Below are 21617 nucleotides of genomic sequence, written 5' to 3'. Positions count from 1 at the left end.
GTTCAGGAGTCAGTTAAACGTAGATCGACGTCAAATCACAAGTCAAGCTATGCATTTAAATAAAATATATGCAATAAAAGAAAATTCAGTAACGATCTACGGATTACCAAGTGATTAGTCCTGCAAACTCAAAAGTCCCTCAAACGCAAAAACAGCAACCGACTCCGCCCGACAATTTCACCTCGGTGTCTTTGGCTAGTGAAAAAATTGCCGGTCGCGGCCTCGTAAAACCTCGCTCACTGCCTCGCGCGCACTTCTTTATGATTTTTTTCTCGAGACACGACACCATAGAGCCGCCACCGGCAGCAGTAGCTCGAAAAACGAGCTAAGCCGCCGAGAGAAACGAGGAGCAGAAGGGAGATTGAACAAGAAAAATACTTCCTTCTCGGGAAATTTCAATATCCTCCCGTCACCGTCCTTATACACCCTCTTCTTCTTACCTTGCGATGCTACGCTGCTTTGTCCTCGTTTTTTCCTTCCCAGCTCCTCTGCGCTCCTGATCATCCTCCGCTTCAAACTAGAGGAGTCTACGGGGCTAGAGAGAGCCTAAATATATTCCTCCGCGTTCGTTTATCTCGTAGGAGCTTCCTTTTTTTCGTTTCTCGCTCGACTCTATCCGCTTTTTACAATGGAGAACAGCGAATCCTAATTTTCCGCGTTGATTGGTTTCCTATTCGTTATATAGAATGAGCCGATGATTGCCTGCGAGCCCACGTATCCGGAACTGATTGACTTCGTTAAAAAGAGGGGAAACAGACTGCGAGCGATTGTTCCAGTGTGTAGCGAAAATTTTGATGAAAATTTCGAGCGGGAAATTCCATTATTTCAACCTGGCAAATCGAATTTGTTTATACACGAGAGAACCCGACTGACATGCACCGCTCGCATTTGAATCTGCCGCGTAATTTGCGCGTGCATTTTTTCTACTTTGGCTGACTCTACACGCACCTGCACTACTCGCACGTCTATCGTAAAAGGAAATAAGTAACAAGCTCGAAGATACCTGCGTGGGTTGACGCCATACCGAAGGCGCAAACTCTCCTTTTGCCTTCGTTAATGATGTTGAATGTCCCGACGATCGATCAAACTTCGATGTCTCGTATAAATGCCCTATTCGTCTTTAATGCCTCTCTCTCGAGAGAGCTCGCGCTCTTTTCCAGTCCTCTTGCCACTCTCTGTTGATTCTTTTTCAGTCTTTGATGACAGACACTCGACGCTCGCTTCTCTCGCCATTATTTCGTTCCACCGAGGCACACAGTGTGCAGCGTATATGAAAGGAAGATTGTAATATTTTTGCAAATACACACACACACAAACACACGCAGCAAACTCAATCTCGCATACGGCATGTACCGCACACGTGTCGAAAGCAAAATCGATCAGCCAGTCATTCATTTACGGCTCCTTGACTCCACGGAAATGAATCAAGCACGCGTACCGGGAGCTTTTCATTGGGTCAATGTAATCTTGCTCGCTACTGATCCTCACCTCCATTATGCTTCGCTGCACTGTGTGCCTAGTTACATGCCTCTGATTCTAATGCGTCTGGCTAAGTATATCGTCACGAGGCTTCTCTGCAGCCGAATGACGGACGCGCGAGCTTCCCTTTGATGATTCGAGCCGAGGAGAGCCTTTAATAAAGTCCATATGCAGAGACGGTATCTAATACGCGCAGCTACTCTTGCGTATCGAGTTCTCCTCTGTGCGGCCGTAAGCTAGCGCGTGTGATTCTATGGATGGATCTTACCGGGTGAGGATGCGCCTTCATGCGGATGTCTGCGGAAAGAGCTTGTGCTTCTGGGTTGATTGTTTCGGGTGAGAATATCTGATATTACATATTCGGAATATATCGAGTGGAATATGCGGGGGTGATTGTGTACCTAAGTGCGCGACCACGTCGGTTGATTACGTGCGGTAATGATTTAACTACAGGTAATTTCCGCTGATGGATTGGCTCGTGATTGTCAGTGCAGTATTGTTAATTGTGTGCTGTTGATTACCTTCGCCTCGATCGTCCTGTCATCTCCTATACATTTTTTCAACTTTACGCATGTTAAGAGCCGAGCAAAAAAGTCCATTATATTCCACGTACAAGAAAGAAGGAAGGACCTTACGCAACGGTGTCAAGAGTCCCGACGAGCTTGCGCGCGGTTATTTTAAAGCTCGAGTTGCGAGGAGGACGCGATATACAGAGCGAGAAAATACGAGGCGAGCCGAGGAAGAGGAGACTATATTCCGCGGCAACGGTGCGCTGGGAACAGTCTTCTCATTACACGGTCTGTTAAGTTTTCAACGAGGCTTGGCGCGCAAAGCTAAAACTCTCCTAAAGAGTGATTTATACCGGCGGGAGAGAAGCCACTGCTGCAGCGCGCCCAGCCACTGCCGAATGAACGGGGACACGGAACGAGCTGGAGAATGGGACGAGAGAAAGAACGGCTGAGGTAGAGTAAATAAAGAGGAGAGAGAGAGAGAGAGAGAGAGAGAGAGCGCTGCTGCGAGTTGTGATTGAGGATTTTTTCATTTTTCATCTTACTTTTGCTTTCGAACAATATTATTACTGTTATACAGTGGAAATTGTTGTTTTAGATCAAACATATCGTTCTCTCGTTATTTTATAAAGCAAGCATGCGTCTCGAATTACAGTAAATTTCGTAGTATCATTCTTTCATTTTACAATTTGCTTCGCAGTACGCTTGTTACAAAATTGAATCGTCGCACATACACTTTTACATAGAATCATACACGTTGTTGACGAGCGAGGTAATTTTCATTGCAGAGATCGACCAGGCAAACTACGTGTATTCTCAAGCAATAACAGCGCGTATGTGTGTTAATTCCCCAAGAATACGCGTCGCCAACCTGGTCTCCGATGTATTTTTCCAGCTTTCTTCGTCTTCAAACGGCACCTGTTTACTCCTTTCTTTACTTGCAAAAAACTGAAAGCTCTTCTCATTAGTTGAATCGCTTCCTGGAGCTCCGTTTCCATACGGACACTGATTAGCCGCCTCGATTGCTGTACACAAAAAGCGAACATAACAGTAAAAGCCTGAAATATAACGCAATTGCGCTAAACATATACCAGACATGATTGTACAATTATACGTGAAACATTATTATCGTTACTCGACAAGCTACAGTCCGTCCGTTTACGCGATTCAAACGCCGAGAGAGAAAGAGAAAACAAGCAGCAACAAGCTCTTTGAAAAAACACGACGTCTATGTGCCTCCCGTGTCTGCAGGCATCTCTCTGCACATTCACCCGCCGTGAAACGTGTATTCTCCACTCCGTGTCTCGGCTCTTTCGGAATTAACACACAACTTATATCGCTCTCTATACTCCTGCGCTCGCTCGTCTCTATAAGAGGGGTGTCGAACAGTCATATTCCATTAGTTTAACGGCTCGATTGCAAACCCTCGCGAGAAAAAGGCGAGATTTAATCCAACTAACATCTAGCCGGTCGACTGATGAACTGACTGGAATTTTCAGCGAGAGTATTACCAAAAGCGAAATTCTTTCGAGAAAAACCGAGCGTATAATTAAGAGAGCGAGTACATGGAGTTGTCGAAAAAATTTAGTTGCAATCTCGAAAAATTGAATATCACGCGCGGAATGCGCGCCGGCTCGTCAATTAGCGAAAACCAACCTCGAACAAATCCTAAAAATTCGAGGAATGCGGAAGTCAAGCAGTGTAATTTCAGACGCTTGAAAAAACAGCATGGAAACGATTCGCCTGCGTGCAACGGAATTAATTGGCCGTGGATTCCGCAAGAGAGAGAGAGAGAGAGAGAGAGAGAGAGAGAGAGAGAGAGAAAGAGAGAGAGAGAGAGAAAAAGAGAGAGAGAAATTAGATTAGATTATATTAGATTAGATTAGTTTTATTTTGCGTACATTATATTGTACGATTATAAGTTTACAGTGTTACAGGTGAGAAAAGAAGGAAAAAAACGATACAATAGATAATAGATTGAGGCATGTTTAAAGTATGTGTAGTGAGAGAGTGAGGTGATAGTGAAAGTGGAATGAGCGAAAAAGTAGGTGTGTGTGTGTGTGGACTGTGTACGATTTATGTGTTTTCGAGTTGAAAAAAGTGATCCCTAGCAAGTTTTTTGAAAGTGACGGTGGATGAAGTGAGAGAGAGAGAGAGAGAGAGAGAGGGAAACCGGAGCTTGTAATACGGAAGTTTTCATCCTAATAGAAAAGCGAGAGGGGCAAATATGATTACTGTGCGCGAGCTTCGTTTACTCTTATCCCCGTTTCACGAGAATTAATTTTTGAATGCTAAAACTCCTCTGACAGAGATGCCTTCCAAAAAGAGGTGAGGATACACATTAGCTTACGATCATCAATTAAGACCCGCGTGGAAGAAGAATAGTCTTGGGCGGAAGTGAATTTGCATCGCCGGCAATCTCTTTCACGGTATAAAAAAGAATTCAATCGGCCTCTCCTTTCTCTCCCGTCGATATGGCAGCTACAAGCTGCTCTCTCTCTCTCTCTCTCTCTCTCTCTCTCTCTCTCTCTCTCCCCCTGCCGGTAGCAAAAAAATCTTGCGCAAAAGTTTTCCAATTTATCATCGTTAAGAACTCCAGCCGCTACACCTTGAATCGACTCTCTCTACCCTTCCCAATCTCAGTCCGAATACGGTTAACGATGGAGTGGAGTGAGCCGCCGCGAGTCGAGCAACAAAATTTCCGCCGCGGGGAACGTCGTTACGACCTCGTTTCTTCATTCTTCCTTTTTTCCCTCTCTTCTCTCTCTCCCGTTCTATTTTTACCTAGCCGACGAGTTTTATTTTTTTTTTCGTCCGCGCCTGTCTCTCGCGTCTATACTCTTTTTGGAGAGAGAGAGAGAGAGAGAGAGAGAGAGAGAGAGAGAGAGAGAGAAGACTGCATAGCGCGGGCATCATTAATCCCGAAAATGGGCGGCGAAGGAGAGCTTCACCAAAGCCCGCGGCTTTGAGAGGACTGACAAATTTATGCTGCGAGAGCTTGAAAATTCGATATCGCTGCGGCTTCTTTTTCCCCAGCTGGAGAGTTATTAATCGATGCGTCGGTGTGAGTGCAAGCTTGATTATTTTAAAAATCCGAAGAAAATGTACGAGCCTCGGCAGAGATTCGAGAGAAAGAAGTAAATTGTATTGAATGTCCGTAATTAGTCGCTGGATATACTGTTACTCATTGGCGCCAGTTCTTGGGTTTCCGTCGCTCTCTGTGTGCCACTGGGGGATCGCGGAAATTACACAGCCGACACGGAGAAAGAAAAAATGACACGATGGAAAAGAGAGTGTAATTGTCAATCACGGTATCGAGGGAGATTTCTCTTAGTTGGATTAAGCGCGATTGCATAATTGCACGCCGCTGCAGCGAGCTAGTTATTACACGTTTTTCATTCAAACGATTCTCTCCTGTTAATTTGCTTACCGATTGACGGCCGAGTAATTGCTCTTGTGTCCGAATAAACCAGCCGCGATTTCTGAAACAATCAGTACACAGTTTTTAACTCGAGCAGTTACACCAGTAATAAACAATCATCGCGAACATTTTTCAGGCTCTCGTGGAATCCAATTGTCAAACTGGGAGCCCCGGGAACAGGAGAAGTGTAGAGCGGAGAAGTGAAAGATGAAGCTGGGCTAAAAGTAGACAGACCAGGAGCGTCGCCAAGGAAGAAGAAGGCAGAGCGATAAAGAGAGCGAGAGGAGAAGAGACAGCAGGTGGGCGGAAGGACCGACGGATGGCGGATTCTCGACAAATGGATTAAGCGCAAATTGCTAAACTCTGTTTAATTTGGCCAAATGAATTTTGTTCCGGCGCGCCCTAACTGTGCGCCCGGACCCCTTGCGCCGACGTGTACGCGTACTGCTGCGAACTTTTCAGCGAAATCTTGTTTCCTGCTGCGTATATACCCTCGCACACACACACATGCGCGCAGACACTCGTCATTCGAAAATCGTTCTAATAAACCGCACTCCACCTTTTTTCGGGGCAGTCCCCGCCGTTGTTTAACTTGGTCGCAGTCCGCGACTCTCTTTCTCCGACAGTCGCAACCAATCGGACGAGTAAACAAACTCGCCCGAAACAAATAAACGCATGAGCCGAAATAAATCCCCGCTCGCGGAATTTGTGTTTCGAGTTATTCCACCGGCGAAACTGGGCTAAACTTTCTCTGTCTCTCTCTCTCTCTCTCTCTCTCCGGCCGAAATTCCGTGTACAGCTCTGAATCGAGAAATCACGGCTCTGCCGGGGCTGCCCTTTGACGGAGTAATTGTATCACAGACACACACGCACACGCACATCGAATTCGGCGACCGCGCGGGCCGTGTCGGGAATAATTTTCCGCGAATCCGATCTCAATGATGCAAAGAGAGAAGAGGATTCCGGATGCGAGTCGCGTCGCGCTTGCTGGCTCTCTCGCTCTGTACGTGCGCACCGGCGACGATACGCTCTATATAGTAAGCCCTCTCTCGCTGTGCATTATGCGGCTGCGAGAGCTTCCTCTCCGGGCCGGAAATTGCGAGAGGTCGGATCCCTGCTGATGAGACACTGCGATATCTGCCCTCTGTGATGCTACTGATACTGCATGGACTCCTTATTAAGTTTTCGACTTGATACACCAGACCGCGATGATACTGCAGGATCGATGCGTTTTTTGAATTTCGAGCTTTTCCCGACGAGAGCCGCACGGCGGGATATTTGAAAAAGGAGTATTAGCGTACGCTGCATGTACATTCGAGCTTTCAGACACGGGGCATTTGCATCGCGGTCACGTGCACGGCCGCGTAATATTCCGCGCGATATACTCTCTATGGGTCGCGTGAATGGCGCTTTAATGACGCTCCGCAGAGCGCGCTGAAGCCGTCAATTAATTCCGCAATTGACACTCTTTACGGATGCGATACACGCACTTTATATCTCTGGTTTTTTGTTTTTACACGGTCGGAAAAATCCTGGCAGCGAAAATACTCGAAAAATCAATACAAGCACACGGCTGATCGACGTTTATACCCACGAAATATTCTAGTGATGTAAACACGCGCGTGAATTAACGTCAAAAGCTCGGCTCGGCCAATATCTCAGGCTAGCCTACCGCACAGCCACACCTCTTCGTACATCTTGAAGCGCGTTCAAAACAGTAGGTATGGCGTAAATTCGTTACATTCGAGTGACACTTATCTAGTTACGCGCGAAATACGCCCCACACACACGCACACACACACACACATACACATCCTCTCTCTTGCCTCGAGGAAGTATCCGCGTCGACTCGATAAAACTACCCCCTTCGCGCGCGGCGCGAAGTAATGTAATTCAGTCTAGTCGAGGGTGCAGGCTCTCTGCTGGCGGTAGCAGCAGTTCGAGTCCGTCCAGGAACCGAGGGAATGAGCAAAGGGAATCCGCTGGAAATTGATGAACTCTCGGGATCATAGGGGCAGCGGCGGCCGTATTGTCTGGAGCGACGCGCGGAGAGATGTGTAAGGCGATCAGAACTGATGAAAGTGGCGCTGGTGGTGGTGTGTGGCAGAGAGAGAGAGAGAGAGAGAGAGAGAGAGAGAGAGAGAGAGAGAGATAGAGAGAGAGAGAGAGAGAGAGAGAGAGAGAGGCGGGAAATATTTCGCTGTGTTTTCAGGGGATTTCGTATGCGGTGAGAGAGATTTCGGGAGGGATGAAGGCCAGTGTTAATTGGATCATCGAGGGCGTGAATTTTCTTCGATTCTACGGAGCTATGAGCAACCGTCCTCGCGATGAGCAAACCTTCGGCCGCGAGGAGCAAAGCGCGCGATATCAATCGTCAACCCCGTTGCCTCGCCGTTAGTTAATCAGGTCTACAGCCTGGAAATTCGATAGCCAATACATACCCCGCCGCCGCCGAAATCAGCCGTCGTCCGGCGTCTCGGCGCGCACATGGAAGCTCTGTACTCGCTGCACAACGAATCGCTTGTGCGGGTTCGCCGTCCCTCTATCCAGAGCTTTCCACGAGGGCTGAGCGAGCGAGAGACGTCGTCGCGGCAGAGCTGCACAGGATATTGCAAACGATAGGATCAGAACCAGGCGGAAACAAAGCCGAGCACTTAGCGGCAAATTAGTGATAGATGGGGGTACGGCGCTGTACCACACTGTCGCTCTTCATTAGTCCTCGGGGCCTAGACCGCAGCGTGTATACGTACGTTCGAGGAGTTCTCCTACGGACCGCAGACCTCAAGCGTACGCAGTTCTGGGTATGACTTCTCGCCCGATACTCGAGAGACAAAAATAGTCCGCTATTCTTCGAGCTTTATTAGCGCAGCGCATAATACGATCCCGTCGCTCGTATTATCATCGTTATTATTGCAGGTATATAGGTGGAGGGAAATTCAACGGAGAGAAAAGAAGCATGCCTCGTGCAACAGATTCCATTGTCGGGGCTTATTGAGTACCTGCCAATAGCCATAGCCGGGTCCCCGGCGCCGAATTCAATTTGACTGGCGAACCATGAGCATTATTAAACATACAGCACAGTACCACCGGGGCTTCGCTCGCTAGCTTCATTTTCATCTCGGCGCGGCTCGTGTCCCATAGAAAAGGACTCTATACACGTAACGAGAGAGATATTTCGATATTAGTATACGTATATAACCGAGAGCGACTTTTACGCCACGGATTCCCGTACACAGCGTCGCGATTCGATTCGCGCCGAAGATGTATCCCGATTATATTATACGATGCGCGTGCGCGCGAGGATTAAATCCGCGGGATTATGCATACATAGACGCAGAGGCAGGAGCGCGTTATAATCGTCGCGGGCCGACGCTTATTTTACGTTCGAGCGAGACGGATGATTCAGCTGGCGAATAACGCGATGAGCACGAAATTCGAATTTATGTGTGCGTGTGTGGGTTTCGCGCGGTGGTACTGCATTAAGTGTAAGCGGATCAGAGGTAAGTGCAGAGGTATTATTTTGGCCGGAGTGTGCGTTTCGATTTTTCTCCTCGTCGCGGCGAAAGAATTTCCTCAGCTTTTTGAGGTAATAACGTAATGTGCGCGTTGTCGTATTATTAGCCGTGTACTTGTTGTGCAGCTATGACGCGCGCTTAGAGGTAAACTCGCAACGCCGCCTGCTTCTATATGATTGAATGTATACATGTATAAGCTCATTATCGGATTCCTAATGGACCTGCAGCCTCGCGGTTATTAGCGTAATCTTTTGAGTATGTGCAAAAAATTGCGAGGTAAGGTTATAATCGTATAATGGACCTCGTTTCGAGGAAACTTTATTATAGTTATTGTTGTTGTAAAAAAGTGCGCGAAAATTAGCCAATCGCAGCGTATAGTGGTATATGCGCGGCTTGCCGATGATCGTTCAGAAAAAAAAGAAAGTAAGCAGGATGAATTGTCAAGGCTTTTAAGACGCCATTATCCCTTATTTCCCGGCGGGATATTTTGTTTCGGGCGCAGCTGAACCTATAGATATAGGCAGACGCGCGAATGAGAAAGCCCCGAGACAAAGCGGTCTACTGTATAGAGGGGAAGCTGAGGGGGCGCAGGTGAGCGCCGTTCCTTGTGTCTCCTGATATTTTTAATACACACCCTTCGTCGACGTCCGACTAATTACAGGTTGTACTACTGGATAATTACGTACGCATACATCGAGAGTGAGCGAAGATAACTGCACGCGGAGCGAGAACTCGCTCGAAGGCTGAAAGTTCCCGAGCCTACGGAATTCACGACGACGGGGTTTTAAAGTTTCCCAATTGAAGGCGCATTGAATTCGAGGGTAATCTTTTAAAGGCTATAGGTATATACATATACCCGCGAGCGCGCGCGAGAAGAAAGGAGGAAGAGAGAGGGGAGGGGTATGGTAGATTTGCATAACAAAACGCGCAATTAATAAAGTTCCGCGCGCAGCGCCCTGACAAAAGAGCATTTCGTCCTTTCAACGCTATACAGCTAGACGCCGAGTGAGCAGCGGCAGCAGCGTGACCCCGCGGGGCTAAATAAGTCAGACTTTGTGAGGAATCCCGCAAGGCAAAACTTGGCAACCTTTGCTGCGCGCGCTCGCGCAGCTGTTTTTCTGTTTTCTCTCGCTCACGGCGGGAGAAGTGCGTCGCGTACTTTTAATATTTCAGCAGTAGATTCGCTTTGCCGCCACTGTCCGAGAGGCAAATCTTTGTCGACGCGGGGATAATGAAAAGAGGAGGATCGAGTGCGTGGAAATAATTGATTGATGCAGCGGTTCATATTCGCGCGAGTTTATTGAAAAAGTTGACGATCAACAAAAATTCAGATTTTACTCGACCCACGTCAGTTTTCGAAAAAGAGTGTTGTGTGCACGTTTCTCATCCGAAGAGTTCGTTAAGAGCGTTACATAATTAATTTCCGGACGGTAGGGAGAGAAAAAAGGAGGAAGAAGGCGGGGGCGAAACAAAATTCCAGCGCGAAATAAAGCAGCTTTGATCGCATCGCAGTGCATTAAAAATGAGAGCGAGCCGCGGTGGCGCCGCTTAGAAATTTTCATCTCTCCGGAATTCGACGGAGCGACTCGCAGCGCGCCATTACAAAGCGCGACGCGGACTCCCCTACTGCTCGGCGCCAGTATAACTCCGGCGCCTTTGTTTCGTGGATTTCGCGCGCGAGTAGCATATTATTAAATTCCAGGTACGCCACCGCGCTGACTCCATTTTTCGCGCGACGGAGAAAGAAGTGGATTTCGCGCCTTCGAGAAGTCGCGTGAATTCTTCGGGATTGAGTGCTTCGAGTTTGACTTTGCAATGGGGCACTCGCAGCTGTTGTTTTTAACAGCGGGAATTGTCGTGATAAATGATAAAGCGATTAACTTACGACTGATCCCATTGCAAGCATATCCCTCTCCATCTTGAAAACAGAAAAAAATAACAACCATCAGTTTACTTAACTTCAAAGGTTAAAAGCACCGAGTAACAAAATAATCGACTCCGAGCTCATCATCCCCCTGATAAAAAGCTCTATCATAGCCATCTCAATCAGAATATGCAAACGAGAGCCGACTCGAGTCATCGTATTCCCGCGCCGCGTTACAACGCAGCTGAGCCGAATCTCGCGCGTTCGCGGACAAATTCGACAGAGCATTATTTATCAAGCGCGACTCCGCGAGTTCCCGCAAGCGGAGCGAGCAAACTCCTCGGTGTGGGTAAACAACGTCTCGCGGCGAAGTACACCGGAAGAAGAAGAAGCTCGACGTCGCTGCTTAACATTGCAGACTCGCGCGTCGAGCTAACTTCATGCATACTTATGTCGCGCGGAAAGAGAGAGGAACGAGAGGGAACTTTTTGCAGGAGCTCTATATATAGACGCGCGCTGAGTGTATATAGCTAACGCCAAGTTAAATCAGCTGCGCCGACTGATGATGAGGAGACGCGATTTTTAGGCATGGCTTTTCGGCCCCGGATGAATATTTCCATCGGATAGTTGCTGAATTTTATTATAGAGTAGCCGCCGCAAGAGAGAGAGAGAGAGAGAGAGAGAGAGAGAGAGAGAGAGAGAGAGAGAGAGTAGGGAATTGCGGATGGAATTATTCATTGGCAGAGCGGGAGCACGCGAGGAAGGAAAGTTTCGCGACTTTTTTCGTCGACGGATTGCTTTTTCTATACACTGCGCACCTAGCCTACACGCGGGTTTAATGAATTTTTAGCTTTTACGGCGCGTTATTAAAAAATTGTTCGGCCGCGTGTGCGCAGAGGTAGTTTTTATTTTCCATTCATCAGTATGTAATAATCGTAAAAAGTACGCGTCGCGAAAGGGACGATTCGAACTAATAAATATTCCATCCGCCTACGCGTTTTAATTCAAATATTCGAAAAACTCAGCCCTCTCTCTCCCTCTATTGCTAGCTTCATATTCCGATCTGAAATACAGCAAACGAAAAGCGCACGTAGTACGTATAACGAGGAATAATCCCGCCGATAAATATACGCGCCATTAACGTCTGCGTCGGATCCAAAATCCCGGAGGCCGAAAAACGACGGAGGCGCGCTCGTACACTATCGACACTTTCGAAAAAAGACGCGCGCTCGCGCAAAGCTCTTCTCGTCAAGTTTCATACGACGTTACGAGCAATCGCTGTCAGGTTAAAGCGCGTTGTAAAAAACGGCGCTGAGGGAGTGAGAACGGCCTGCAAGATTCCAGCAATATGGCGCACACACGAGCTGCCGTTTGATGACGCAATCGATCAGCCGAACTGTCAGGCTCGCGCGTAGCGCAAGACGCGAGTGTCGCTTGTTCTCTTTTTGGACGACCGCACGCGAAATGAAATGGACATGTGAGATCGATCGATCGCGCGGGGAGGGGGGGGGGGGAGTTTATTTTCTGTGCGCGTTAACGACTTTGAAAATAGCGCACGCGGTTTCGATTCTGATCTTTCATCGTTGTTAATCGAGTCGCGCGAAGTTCGTATTATAACGTCGTTATAGCCGCGGATCTATTATGCAGGTTAGATGCTTTTTTCCTCGACTCGCGGGAAGTTAAAAAAGAAAATTCTGCTATATTCTTTCCTCGCACAATAGCTCGTCAGCTTGTGCTTTCTTTAATCGGGTTCAACGCTACCTCGCGGCAGAAGAGCACGTATAGTCGAGCGAATAAAGGGATACATTATTAAAATAGTCGGCCGCGTCTTTATTGGACCATGCGCGCGCGAGCCGGGATTGCCGCAATTTTTCTCTGTTTTGTTTATTATGCCGCTCGACTATCTTCCTTTGCATTATTCTTCTTCTCCTTCGCGTCGAGACGCATTTGCATTGTTAACGCGTGTATATGCTACTTTTTCTTCTCGGAAGAAAATTCTAAAAAGCTAATAAATTCGATACGCGGTGTAACGTATATTCGGCTGTAAAACGTGGAATCCGCCGAGCTGTAACCGAATATAACGGTTTAGATGTACGCGCAAGCTCGATTTTGAATTCGGCGAAAGGGGATAACGCGCGCGGTCGCCCGGAACAATTAGCCAAATAAAAGTTTCATTCCGGGAAACTATGACTCGTGTATCACTCGATTTACCGGCCGTGTATCGTATTGCGTTACACATCGCGTGCGTGTAACTATCGTCCTTTAAATTCGAAGCCACGACGGTGTGCAGTATAGTTCCAGGGAAAAAGCATCGAGTTACCCGCGCTGTAAATCCTCGAAGAAGTAAAAATTGTTCCCACTCGCAAAGTGGATTATTTGGCGAAAAGTCGAATAAGTGGACTAGCGGCGGAAATTAAACTTTACCGAGCGAGGCTAGTGCAGTAGAAGTCGGTCAGAGAGTGAGGAAAACTCTTGCCGCGACGATATCCCCGATTTTTCACGCGTCTGAGCTCATCGCGTATTTATGCGTAACAATGGAAGTTCAAGCCGAGAGAAATGTCGAGCCATTTGACACCGGGTCGTCGGATTCGTATATATTTTTTACTCTCGCGACGCAATCTCGGGCTCAATATAAGCTCACGCGCGCATACTCGGACTGAATTTATGCTCAATTTCGTGTATCTCATATTTCCACCCCGTGCGAGCCAAACTTGCTTCGTTTTTTTATCAGCCCGTCTGTGCACTGCGCTGAGCGTCGCCGAAAGAAACGAGCCCAACAGCCATTACTCCCTTAACCTAGGGCGCGGCCTATAGGTACTAATCTGCATAAATCGCCGGCGCGTTGCGTGGGCTAACTACTGCGCGAGCGCGAGCTTACATCTTTATGGCGGCGATAAAGCGCCCCGGCTCGAGATTCCGGTTACAAATGACTGTACCGCGGCACTACTGGTGTACACGTCGAAAACTATCGCTGCTGTGCAGTTTTTAGGATTATATAGACTCTCTCGCTCATCGTTGATTGAAACGTTTATAGGAGAGAAAGAGGAAGAAGCTGAGAAATACCCTAGCCGACATCCGACACGTCACTCCGAAGCGAAACGGGAGATATTCGCGCGTAAATTTTCGCGAAGATCGCAGATAATAATTGTTATTAAATGGCCGCCTATTACTCGGCGTCCGCCCCTCTGCGGCTCTGGATTTATGAGCGGTGTTCCGAAACGAGCGCTTGATGAATTTCTTTTAGGGCGATTGCCCGCCGCGCTCGTAAAAGCTGCTCTGTTTCCCAACGAGATTTATTGAAAAACGCTCGCTTGCTCGCCCGCACGCGTCATTTGCGGCTGAGAGCTGCGCCGCGTATTAATTGGATTGTGATTGACACCGCAGTAGTGCCAGTCGGCATTGCGTCAGACGGCGACTGTTACGTAAGGACGCGTTTGCTAATCAGTCACCAATGTGTGTGTGTGCGTGCATGTGTTTGTCGTCAATTTTTTTACTGTGGAATATATACTATGGGCCTCGCGTGATTAATGGAATTTCGGCGGTGCTATATATATCACCGTGTGAAATTATCTCAAGCAAAAGCTCAAATATTAATTACTCGACATCATACGCGCGATGACGCCGCGTTCATAATTTATCGCGGCGGATTATAATAATCTAGTGGCGCTGCGTCGGTTTTGTGCGCGTCCCTCCGTTGAAACAAAATAAGCTGCGGATTATTTTTTACATCAGTGTCAGTGTGGTACGAAGCAATGTGATTTCGATTTAAACGAGGGAGAGAGAGAGAGAGAGAGAGAGAGAGAGAGAGAGAGAGAGAGAGAGAGAGAGAGAGAGAGAGAGAGAGAGAGAGAGAGAGAGAGAGAGAGAGATAGAGAGAGAGAGAGAGAGAGACGTGGTAATTAAAAACGCGAAACGTAAAATATCGAAATTCGATACTCGCGCGCTTCTTTTGATTTCGCGCGGCCAAACATTATCGCATTCGTATTCGATATTTTATTTCCGAAAAAATATCACCGGTATAACATCGCGGTATTTTCCGTATGGCGATAAAAGTATTAATAATAAAAAGCTTCAATCAGATTTACCTTTTCGAGAAAGATATATAGCTTTTCGCGTACTATATTAATTTGTTATAACGACGTGTTAAAAGCTCGCGAAATTATCTATTTCGGAATAGAGAGTCGCAAGCGCTCGAGTTATTTGAGCTTTCAAATAGAATTGGCGGGAGGGGGAGTTTGAAAATTTAACTCTAATGAATTGGATTCATTCCGTGCCACGCATAATTACGAAAATATTATAGTAATAACATCGCCTCATAATTCAATCGTCAAATATAATAATCCCGAGTGCTTTTCGTCGCCTATTCCGTTTGTTTGACTACGCTCTGACATTAAATTGAAACGACGATCAGCGATTATATTACCGTAGACAAAATGCAAATTAAACGCGTGTGTGTAATTAGACGTTTTATAGACAACATTATACCGCGTTAAAACACTCGTCCCACTATATTATAATCATATGTGATCCTTAATTAATTAGCATATTAGTAGTAGCTTATTTTACTTCTCTCTCTCTCTCTCTCTCTCTCGACGATGATACCCACATTTAATTAATTCCACAACAGCTCTCGAGCAGACGCACAAAAGGAGCAGTTTTAATCAAACGTGTCAAAGCTCGAGTCGCGTTGATCGATATTCTCGCTCGCAACCTCGCAAGCTCGTAACTCGACACTTGATTTATTACGCAAGATAAATAAAAATACGAGAGAAAAAAGAATCTCCCTTTCGCGAGTCAAGCGGAGAGACGCTGCAGCAGCAATGGGAATCGTATTTCTCCGTTCGTTACATCCGGCTGGCAAAAGCTTCCGTATAATTCGAGTGTCGGGCGCGAAAGCCGAGGCGAAAGATTACAAGGGAAATATCTTGCTTATTTAAAGTACACAGCTGCGCATTCAAAGGCGGAATTCCCGAGGGACCTGTTTTCATAAAACGTCGCGACGAACAAAGAGAGCCAGAAGAGTCCGAGTCGAGCAATCATCTTCGATTTCAATCATCTTCCGTTCAGTCCGACTGTACTACCACTACGACGACGTCGATGGGGAGAAAATAAGGCAGCGACTGAGGGAATCGAATGTATACAAAGAGAAAGAAGACGGATACGGGAAGCTCGATATAAACACAAGGAGCGAACGGCTAAGGGTTATGAAATAACTGCGAAAGAGAGAGAGAGAGAGAGAGAGAGAGAGAGAGAGAGAGAGAATTGCCTTTTGAATTAAATATTCCCCGCCGCGCCGTTTTCTACTGGGTCATGCCTAGAGGAGAAGGAGCTATACTCGACGAGAAATTTGAGAAAAGTTATTTGGCTTCTCTAGAATCGAACTATCAGCGTTTCGCAACGCCACGAGTTACGTTATACCACTGCGTCTCTCTCTCTCTCTCTCTCTCTCTCTCTCTCTCTCTCTCTCTCTCCGCTGTACCTGCTATACATTCGAAAATCGAGAGAAATATTTCCCAATCAACCGGCGAGAGAAAGAAACTCCATTTCTGTCCCAGTTTCCTCCTTAAATGAGCGAAAGAAAGACCCAAGCGCTCGTGTAACAAAGGCGAACTTCGCTTTCCCCCATAAGTGACTTCGTGACACGAGCTGGCACAAGACAGTAGCATCAAGTTTCGTGGCACGTCGCGCGGCCCATAAATATAAATAAAGTTTTCGCCAGAGCAGTCGATTGTTGAAGAAAGGGAGAGAGAAGCTCGATAATAATCAATCAGTCGACTCGACTTTAATTGGCCCCGAGGTGTTTCCGACCAACTTTTCATTCGAGCAGCTCGAGCCGAAGGATTATACCAGCGATAAATCATCCACGAGTCGATATTTCGAGTAGCGCCTGTCTCTTTTATCGCTGCGGTATACACAGTATTACGGGTATTACGGCGCTTCTTTCTCTCTGTTATTTTTAATCTCGTAGCGTAGGAATGATTTCATTTTTTTATTTCGCAGAAGGACAGCGAATAAGATGCTTTTGTATTATTTTTCAACAGTTTCAGCAGCCGCACTGCTGCAAGCTCGGCTCTACGAACGCTCGGAGCTTCAATTCTGCTAATGAAAAAATTCCCCTGGCTAATGAAAAAGCAGTTCACATGAATAATAATTTCCGCCTGTGACCTGGACAAAAAAGGAAAATAAAAATTAAAATTCATACTTGCAATAATAAGCGGTATCGCGCGCACAAAAGAGCCGAAATATTTCGTACTACTGCGCAGCGATTGATACGTTCATGCGCATACGAAGTTCTAAAGCAGTCCCGTACCTTTTTCATAAATTTCGCGCTTGATTCCCCAGCGCAGTGGCGGCAACTCTTTCATTTGCAGCTGCGCCGCGCCGACACAAAAGAGGAATAATGTCGCGCTCACCGCGAGCAGATATTTAATTTAGCGGGAATTCAGTGCCGCCGACAACACAGAGGAGGCTAGTCTGCAGCAGCGGAGAAAAAGACAGAGTGTATAGTGTGTGTAAAAAAAAAGCCGACGGACGAGCTGCGCAAAACACGGACCGAAAGACAAAGTCGACCTAGCGGAGAGAGAAGGGGAGGAGGGTGGAGGAGAAAGCTTTCGGCTGTTGCCTGGTAATTGGCCAGTAATCGCGTTTGCTAATTGAAATTACGAAGCTCCGTCGAGGCGGCTGCGTGCGTGTAACTCAACTATGCGGGGAAAATAGGCCGTGTGTGTATCAAGCGCACGAGAGAAGCTTCTGTGCCCGATTTTAATTTTACGGGCGCGCTTCGCTGTTCGTGGGTGAGATGCCGGAGAATTTTTTTCGTTTAGGGAAAGCTTCTCTCTAGATAGATTTTAACGTTAAACAAACAATTAGGTGAACAGCTACCTCGCTCTACGATCTACGGCCGCAAGCTCGCGACCGTAAGTTTAGCGATCGCGTCTGACCTAAGTCAGGCTTAATCTACTAAATGTCAACTACTTCTCCCATCAGGCGGCGATTTTCACTTGGCGGTTAGCAAAACTGTCGACAGGCGCTATATGCTCCTCCGATGCTCTGAAAGGGAAGCTAAGCCCCCCATTCAGCGGAGTCTTGAATGACAGAGCGAATGCGAAATCGAGCGGGGAAACTAACGCAATAAGACGAGCGACGCTCTCTCGGTTGTTCGCCTCCCGACTGATTTCACGCAATTAAGGATGAACCTTCTTTTCGATCGAGGATTCGCGCGATTGATTTTTAAGTAGTTCGAAGGCTGTTCAGTCAGACTGGTGTATTAAAAAGAAGAAAAATAATACAAAGTGCGCGAGGCGATGCAGAGGGACAAACAAGCGAAGACGACTTGGAGGAAGATGCTGGAAAAAGGAAGAAGTAGAGAAGGAAGAAGAAGCGTGGTTTTACAGAGCGGTGGTAAGGGAAGATGGATTTTTATTTTGTGAATTCCTAATTATTTCCCCGGCTAGTTTTAAAGCTCCTGGCTCGCTCGAGGCTCGCCGCCGCAACACAATCTCGTGCCTGTAATTGGAAAGAGCTGAAAACTCGGGGAGAAAGACCCCCCGCGAATCGCCTCTTTCCGCAAATAAAATTGTACATACTTGGCCTCTCTCTCTCTCTCTCTCTCTCTCTCTCTCTCTCGCTCTCTTTCCGTCTTAATTTCTTTTCCTTCAGGAGCCGCGCGTCTCTTTGTCTCGGCTCTCTCGGTCTTCAGACACGATTTGCCTCGTTTCTTCCTTTTTCCCTCCTCCTCGTCTCTCTCGTTTTGGATGTTAATTCTTTATTAATTAGAGGATCGAATTGAAAAACTCGAGAGAGTGCGTTTGTCGTTGATCGACAGGCTTTGCGAGCAGCTTTGCGAGCGATGGAATCTGTTGTAGGACTCGGTATAATTTTTTACTTCTTCGATTCAATTTATACTTCTCTCGTCGGTGGGAAAAGAACTTTTTCGTAATGAACTTTGCATCGCAATCAGTGCGCGGAGAAAGATAAATTGATCGCGAGCGCGCGCGCGCGCGCGAGAATTAAACGGTGAAAAATCGAAAGGATTTCAAGCGCACGGCTGCGGGAAAAGTGCCGGTTGTGTGCACTGCAGAAATGGGAAAGCGAGCGATAGAGTAGGAAATAATGGGTCACTTACGAATCGCCGGGGCATGGCTTTTTGCCAGAGTCATGGAAACGAGAAAAGCGCATGGAACGATTGTCGGCATTCAGAGAGGGAAGATGAAAGCTTTTGAATGACGCGTTTCGAGGCGGCTCGAAACACGCCGAAAGTATACCCTCGGGGGAGACCAAAAAAAAAAAATTCTTTTTCTGATCGCTCGTTCGACATTACACTTTTTCCACCGCGCACTGGATTCTATATCAGTATTACATGGAACAACAACAGCAGCGTCGGCTGCATATTACGAGGTCTACCGCACGCCGGCGCGGATGGATACACATATAGGCGATAGCAATATTTCACACGCAGTTTTGAGCTCGTCGCATTAAAGCTCCACCGGCTCTCTCTCTCTCTCTCTCTCTCTCTCTCTCGCGGTAAGTAATTATCGACTAGATCGGCCGGACACACCCTCCAGGGTCGTCCCAGTGCGTGCGCGAGCTTGCAAGCACACGCTCTCTTTCTCTCTCTCTCTCTCTCTCTCTCTCTCTCTCTCTCTCTCTCTCTCTCCCTCTAATATTGGACACGGACGGCAGCTCGTCCTCATCAACTCAAAGTTCAAACGGGTCATATCTGCGATAGGTTATTGTACGCTCAGTTCTCTCGCTATATCAGAAATTCTGTCTGGGTGCTCGAGCATGTATAGCCTCGGCTGATCTCGCGTTCGGCTTAATTAACGAGCGCCACAGCGGCGGCGGCGGCAGCAGCAACTTGAGGTCGAAATTAGACGAAACGTAAGGCCTGCGCAGAGCTTCTGTCGCGGATTATAGCAGGCGAACGAGCAGAGGCTCTCGAGAGTGTATAGGGGAGGAAACGCCCGCGGCGGAGCTCTATATAGCTGCACGCGGCGGCGCACCGTGCTATACTCGCTCTCTCTCTCTCTCTCTCTCTCTCTCTCTCTCTCTCTCTCTCTCTCTCTCTCTCTAATGTAATTGGATGTTTACTTCTTTTCTGTCTCTCTGTGCTGCTGCTGCAGCGCCTTTATCCCTTCTTCGCTCTCTGTATCGCTGCTTTTTTTGCGGCCGCTTTTTTTTTTTGTTGATACTTGCTCCTTTTTTTTGTTGTTCCCGTATGCAGCGACCGACTGAGTATACACCGAGGCGAGTGCGGTCTCGTTGTGCAATGAATCGCGAGCTGGGCTCTGCAGGACATCGCTCTCTTCTTTTTATTCCGCGGGAAATCAGGATGATTCGAATTCGAAATTATGAATAATGTATACGCAGCCAATCACAATTACACGTACAGTCCGAGTTTCAATGGGAGCCGAGCGAGCACGCGGAGATCAGATCGATATTCCATTTATGACGGCTAATTATACGCGCGTGGCGAATCACGTAAACCAGAGTCCTACGACTCGGTATATTTTATACATACCGGGCGAATTGCTTCCTCATACGCACAGCCCTGAATAATCGAGAATCAAGCTCAGTTTTTAAGCCCGCTGCGTCTGAAATATCACCTACATTCCCCCTCGATTTTTTTCCATACACACACGCGCGTCTCTCCCCGCAGCCGTGCGTGTCCCTCTGCGCGCGGCAGTGTACATGCACAGGTAAATCGAGTGTGATAAAATCGATGCCCGGCTGAATGCCTGTATAAACATAGAAGTGCCGCGCGGCGCGCGTTCGTGATGTACGCCGAGCGAATCGGGATTCATGACTGAGTCGCGAGCAAACCGACGCGTTTAATCCCGATTTATACGCCTCGATCTCTCTCGCTCTCTCGTCGACGTTTATTAAAACGCGCACTTTTATTCTCCGGGCGAACCGATATGCCGATTGTTTTTTACCACCTCCCAGTGTTTTCGAAGAAGAGGGGCGTAATTGCTTGTATTAACGAGGAGATTCGGTGATAAAAAAAATAACGGAGGAATCCAATGGAACGGGTTTAGAAATCGATACCAGAGCCGGCATGTAAAAATCCTTGCGGTGCGAGTCGTTAAAGCTTCGCGCGCAACCGCAGAGGAGATGGAGAAAAAGGCCGATGCGGAAAAAGTATCCGGGCGCATCTGCGCGAAACCGACTTTCGATTAAGGGCCGCTCTCTCGGCGAAACGGTCAGGATAACTGCTACTGCATCCCATTCCCGCCTCTCGAATATTCTCTTTTATTATTACTTTTCTCTCTCTTCTAGCGAGGAGACTCGGAATATTCGAGTCCGATCGAAATTATTCGCGGAAAGTAGTGCAGTCCGCGCTTGGCTCGGCCGACGAAACGAGCATCGCTTTCGAGTCTACGGGAGCTGAAATTCGCGACTGTCGCGCTTCGCGGAAAAAGGCAGAGAGATGGTCTCAGCAGCAAAGAGAGAGAGAGAGAGAGAGAGAGAGAGAGAGAGAGAGAGAGAGAGAGAGTAATAGATATCGCAAAGTATGACTTTGGCGCGGCGGCGAGAGAAAGAAAGAGAGAATTGGCTGGAAAAAAGGGGGCAATCCTGTCTCGTCTCGTTTCCCTCTACACTCTTTTGCGGCGCGTTCCTCAATATGGCTCTTAAAAGCTCGACTATTTGACGTGACCTTTTCCTTAATTCTCTCTTTTTTCGCCTCGCTTTCATTCCTTTCTATTCCCTCCTGGGGGTACGCGCGTAATCGTCTTAGCTTCTCTCTCTTACTCGCGAAAAAGGAGCGGAGAAAACGTCGAAGAGGAAATTAAGAACGTTCGAGTGGATTGTGTCCTGCGCGCTATATA

General features: G+C 47.4%; 1 long non-coding RNA gene and 1 other non-coding gene across 3 annotated transcripts in view; both read right to left on the bottom strand.

The window, feature by feature from the left end:
* Positions 1-2499: 2499 nt before the first annotated feature.
* The window catches only part of LOC116417761, a 67086-nt gene continuing 47968 nt past the window's right edge, over positions 2500-21617 (bottom strand). The window contains exons 5-6 of one of the 2 annotated variants that reach the window (XR_004228021.2): positions 10810-10842; positions 2500-3013 (exon numbers count right to left, since the gene is read on the bottom strand). This is a non-coding gene — a long non-coding RNA (uncharacterized LOC116417761). The remainder of the gene's footprint in view (positions 3014-10809; positions 10843-21617) is intronic. The other variant, XR_004228022.2, reaches the window with a different exon arrangement.
* Mir137 (microRNA mir-137) lies at positions 2775-2874 on the bottom strand. The gene has a single exon (NR_039004.1). It is a non-coding gene; the product is annotated as a microRNA mir-137 (primary transcript).

The sequence above is a fragment of the Nasonia vitripennis genome, chromosome 5 (assembly GCF_009193385.2).
Source record: "Nasonia vitripennis strain AsymCx chromosome 5, Nvit_psr_1.1, whole genome shotgun sequence".
Lineage (NCBI taxonomy): Eukaryota > Metazoa > Arthropoda > Insecta > Hymenoptera > Pteromalidae > Nasonia > Nasonia vitripennis.
The sequence above is the reverse complement of the archived record's forward strand: the minus strand, read 5'-3'. Positions and strand labels throughout refer to the sequence as shown.